Genomic DNA, 5599 nt, shown 5'->3' with positions numbered 1-5599 from the left:
GCTTTTGCTGCTTTTATAATGTTAGAACATTACACCGTGGTGATATGTGTACACTGGAAAGGTGTAATGTACTTTTTTAAGAAAGGCATTTACATGATGCCCATTTCAGACATTATTACCATTAGCCCCTGTGCACTGGTGCCTCCTCTAGTCACACACAATTGGAGAGAGACAGAAGAAAGGGAGCCCCTCCCCCCACACTCACTGCAGCATTAGTCACAACAGCCAAGATGCGGAGACCTAAGCGTCTGTCATCAGGTGAATGGATAAAGATAATGTAGCATGACTTCCTGCATGCTGGGTGACTTCCTGCTGCATGTCTGATTCTTGCTTTTTCACTGCCATCATGGGTCGCATGCACACACCCGGGAAGGGCCTGTCCCAGTCAGCTCTGCCCTAGTGTCCCCACCTGGCTGAACTTGATGTCTGATGACGTGAAGGAGCACATCTACAAACTGGCCAAGGAGGGCTTTGACACCCTCACAAATCGGTGTGACCTTGAGAGGCACACATGGCATTGCACAAGTATATTTTGTGACAGGCAATAAAATCTTGAGAATTCTGAAGCGCAAAGGACTTGCCCCTCATCTTCCTGCAGATCTCTACCATTTAATTAAGAACGCTGTCGCTGTTCAACAGCATCTTAAGAGGAACAGAAAGGATGAAGATGCCCAGTTCGAGAGCTGCAGTCACTGGGTTGGCCTGAGATAATAAGACCAAATGAGTCATCACCCCCAATCGGAAATACAAGTCATCCACAGCCTCTGCCCAGGTTATATAAAATACCTGTGTACTCAAGCAATTAAATCATTGATTAAGTAGATAAAAAAAAGATAACGTGGCACATATATAATGAGCTATTACTTAGCTTTAAAAAGAAGGAAGTCCTGCCATTTACAACAACACAGGTGAACCTGGAAGACACGATTCTAAGTAAAATAAGCCAGCTATAACAGGACAAATACTGCATGATCTCACTTCTATGTGTAATCTACAAAAGTCAAACTTCTAGAGCAGAATGAATAGTGGTTGTTGGGAGCTGGGAGAATGGAGAGATGGGGTCAAAGGGAACAGACTCACAGTTATAAGATGAGTAAGTTTTGAGACCTAATGTACTGAATGGTGACTAAGTTAATAATAATCTATTATATACTCAAAATGTGTTAAGAGAGTAGATGGTAAATTCTCACCATATACACAAAGGAATAACTGTATGGTCATGGATATATAAATTAGCTTAATTGTGGCAATACTTGCACAATATATATATCAAACATCACCTTGTACACTTTAAATATATACCATTTTCATTTGTTAATCATATGTTAGTCAATAAAGTGGGGGGGGAGGGCATGGAATAGTTATTTGAAAGAAAAATAGAGCTCTTAAATTGAAAAATCCGGTGGGAAGGGTTATATCTTGTTTACCAAGAAAAGTGGGTCATCACTTGATTTAAATTTTTTTTTTTTTATTGATTTGAGGGTTTGTGGGGTGTGGGGTAGGGAGAGAGAGGCATCAACTCATTGTTCCACTTAGTTCCATTTAGTTGTGCACTCATTGGTTGCTTTTCATATGTGCCCTAACGGAAGATCAGACCTGAAGATCAAACCTGTGACCTAGGCACACTGAGACAACGCCCTATTCACCCAACCACCCGGCCAGAGCCTGATACTTTGTTATTATTTTGACCGAGGAAATCATTATATGGACTCAACGGACACTTTGTAACCAGTGCCCAATCCTAAGGATCAGCCGAGGACTCTACGGAATGGTGAGTGCGTGGCTTCCAAGATATAATCTCGCCAAAAACTAGGCATGTTTCTATCTCTTTGTTATCTTTCCATTCATTGAAACTTTCCGGAGTGATTTTCTTATCTGAAAACAGAAACACAAATCATGGTTCTGCTTTGCTCTCTGGGTTTTTATGAACGGCTCCTGAGTGGCTCCGTGCATAGTGGACGGTATGTGCGCATGCGCGGTGGGAGCTGCTCTGCCCGGAGGATGAACAGCGCGGCTCCTGTTGGCCCACAGCCACTTGTGTAATTGTGGTCTTCAGGAGTACGTTTGGTTGTTTAGGAAGACAAGTGAAAGAATGAAAACAGTTTAAAACTGGGGGAGGCTTTAAAGAGTTTTCACGGAATTCCTTCATTGTAGAATGAGTTGGCTGCAGGCAGAGGGGAGCATGCAGTTGCTGGTGGCCAGTGCCTGGGCACAGGTTAACGTGCCAAAAATCAAGTTTCTCAAAGTCCATTGGCCAAAAATAAACTTACAGAATGACAAATTCACTTCATCATTATTTTGTCAAATTATTAAACCTGCCCCCTGCATCTGCCCTGTCCCCCTGCCATCCCTGCTCTGGCTTGACCCCTGTCCTGCTAGGCGCTCAGCTTCTGGGCTACTCTGGCTTTTAAGTGTCAGATGTCCAAACAAGCTGTCCTAGACCCTGTTTAAGAAATCTATCTTAGTTTTGGGCAAATAAATGATGTTTAGCAAAATTGATTTATTTTTGGCAAATTGATTTTGACCCTATGACTTCCTTTTTTACTTTTAAAATACATGCTTTTAATAAAATATCCACAAACAGTACAACACTGGGAAGCAGCCTTCCGGAAGCTAGCGTTCGACGTAAAAACTGTGCTTCTTTGGGAGGAGGGGCGGTGGTTTGAGAAAGACTTGTCATCTTTTTGTTTACTGGATAGAAAGACCAAAACGTGATTGTCAGTTTTCAGCCTCTTATGACTGAGGCTTTCCTCCCACTGCCAAAGAAGTTATACCGGCTGTGGGGGAAAAAAGAGACAGAGGGAGAGCTGCCTTTATTCCATCTTATCAACTTCAGACATGCTTTTCACCTCCACAATGACTGAATGGAGGCTATCAACCAACTAATGGTTTTAAAGTCAGTGGGGACCCTGTTCTTCCCCACAACCTGAAATAAATTACTAATCGATGCTTTCAGCCCTGTGTCCTGTCAGAGTCCATGTCAGCCTGTTCATTTTCCCATCAAGCCTCTGCCGAGGTCGGCATCTGTGAAGCGATGCTCTTCAAAAAGGGAGGGAAACAGACCGCTCCCTGCAAAGTGGGGAGCTATGACTTCTCTTTAGACCAGATCTTTGTAAAGGTTGGGCACATTAGGGGGACCAGGGGCATTATCCCTTCAGGGCGAGTGGAGCCATGCACATGTACAAGAGGAACAATAACCTTTCACTTAAGTTCGTGTTTTCTTTCATCTGAGTCTTGGAATGAGTTGCTGGCGTGCACAGGGCAGGTGGCACTGTTTGTGCCCCATGTGGAGAATAACTCTGAAACCAAAATGACATAGGCTCCCCTCCCCTGTCTCTCCCTTCTCCTTCCCTTCTTCCTCCTGCTTATTACATTTGTGTAACAAAGGTACAGTTTTTATAGCTCTGTTTTTCAGTCGGACAGCTCTAAAAAGGTGATTTTTAATGACTCAGATTTTAATGTCATGTGCTGTAGCAATCTTGGCATTAGCCATTTCTTAGTGAAATAGTACATTTATTAAAGTGTTTCTTTTAAATGTTTTAAACTGGTGGCTTAAGGATAATAATGCAGTAAAATATTATGGGTAAATACGTGATAATTACCCTTAGAAAACTTCCGAATGAAATAATCCTTGGAAAACTTCCAAATCAAAAGCACTTAGGGTCTTGAAAATTGTCCATATACACAGGTTAAAACTTTGAAAAAAAAATCTCTTACTCAAGCAATCTCCTAAAAAGAAACAAATATTAATCAATGCTAACTACCCATGTGTGCATATGCTTTCTGCATAAACATTGTCATAGTGTATTACCCTGCATTTTTTTTTAAGTGAAAGGAGGGAAGATATAGAAACAGACTCCCACATGCACACCAACTGGGATCCACCCGGCAACCCCCATCTGGGCCCAGTGCTCTGCACATCTGGGGCCATGCTCAATACTGAGCTATTTTTAGTGCCTGAAGCAGAGGCTCTGCAGAGGCATCCTCAGCACCTGGGGCCAACGCACTTGAACCAATCAAGTCATGGCTGCGGGAGGGGAAGAGAGAGAGAGAGAGAGAGAGAGAGAAGGGGGAGGGGGAGAAGCAGATGGTCACTTTTCCTGTGTGCCCTGACTAAGAATCAAACCTGGGACTTCCACACACTGGGCCGACACTCTACCGCTGAGCTAACTGGTCAGAGCCTATTTTGTATTTTAAAATTAATTACAGTTATCATATATTTTCTGGGAGGCCACATAGGCTTTCTAATCATTATTTTAATGAGTAAATATTCTATTTAGATCAGTCCCCCAAATTATTTACTGATTTCCTTATTATTGACTGTTCAGGCTCTTACCAGTTTTCTCTATAATAATAAGTACTGCATCAGAAAATGTGTTCATATATATGAAATGTTCATTTACCTGAAATGTTTCTCTTGATACCTAATGGGCGTAATGTTACTGGATGGAAGGTTGGGACTGCTTTTCTGGTTTGTTGTGTATTTCTATGAAATTTTGGTGGGTGGTAACACCAGCTATGGGTGTGTGTCAGTGCGACTTTAACATCATGCATATTGGTTCTCCCTTTTTAAAGCACAAACTGCCCTGGCCGGTTGGCTCAGAGGTAGAGCATCGGCCTAGCGTGCGGAGGACCTGGGTTCGATTCCCGGCCAGGGCACACAGGAGAAACGCCCATTTGCTTCTCCATCCCTCCGCTGCGCTTTCCTCTCTGTCTCTCTCTTCCCCTCCCACAGCCAAGGCTCCATTGGAGCAAAGATGGCCCGGGCGCTGGGGATGGCTCTGTGGCCTCTGCCTCAGGCGCTAGAGTGGCTCTGGTCGCAACATGGCGACGCCCAGGATGGGCAGAGCATCGCCCCCTGGTGGGCAGAGCGTCGCCCCTGGTGGGCGTGCTGGGTGAATCCCGGTCGGGCGCATGCGGGAGTCTGTCTGACTGTCTCTCCCTGTTTCCAGCTTCAGAAAAATACAAAAAAATAAATAAATAAATAAAATAAAGCACAAACTGCACCAACCCCACGCTTCGTCCCCTTCTCTTTCGTCCCCTCTTACTCTCTGTACCCTTTCACGGATGAATTGTCCGCTGCCCTGTCCCTCAGTCACTCCCCAACCCCCTCAGTGGTGTTTTCCTGCCTCTGTACTCTGTTACGAAAGGGGGGACAGAAAAGAGGGAGGGAAGAAAGAAGAAGAGAGACCTGTTCTCGCTAAGGCCCTTGTCACCCTCCCTTGTACTGATCTGGTGTACAATTGTCATTCTTCCTCTTAGCACGCTTGCAGGTGGCACTTGGCTTGGTCAGTCATTTCCTCCCTCTTGAAAGGCTGGCTTCCCAGGCAACTGAGCCAGCACTCCGTCCCCTGTCACTAAGTCCTGGCCGTTCCTTCTCAACGTTGCCACTTCCCCCAATTCTAAAGAGCCTTCCAATAATCTTACTGAATACCCCTACCTCCCCTGGGGGTTGGCGTCTCATCCGCACTGTACAGAAGAGAAAGCTGGGAGTCAGAGATGGGAATTAATGTATCCCAGGTCATGGACTTAGTAGGAGTCAATGCTGTGATCTTGTGTGACTCTAGAGCCGTCCGTCCCCCAAAGCCCAGGTTGCTGA

At 44.7% G+C, this 5599-nt stretch overlaps 1 pseudogene; it reads left to right on the top strand.

Annotated features, from left to right (window-relative positions):
- Positions 1 to 346: 346 nt before the first annotated feature.
- Positions 347 to 781, top strand: LOC136311163 (small ribosomal subunit protein uS15-like; annotated as a pseudogene).
- The last annotated feature ends 4818 nt before the right edge of the window (positions 782 to 5599 follow it).

The sequence above is a fragment of the Saccopteryx bilineata genome, chromosome 7 (assembly GCF_036850765.1).
Source record: "Saccopteryx bilineata isolate mSacBil1 chromosome 7, mSacBil1_pri_phased_curated, whole genome shotgun sequence".
Lineage (NCBI taxonomy): Eukaryota > Metazoa > Chordata > Mammalia > Chiroptera > Emballonuridae > Saccopteryx > Saccopteryx bilineata.
This window is presented reverse-complemented; position numbering and strand designations above follow the sequence as displayed.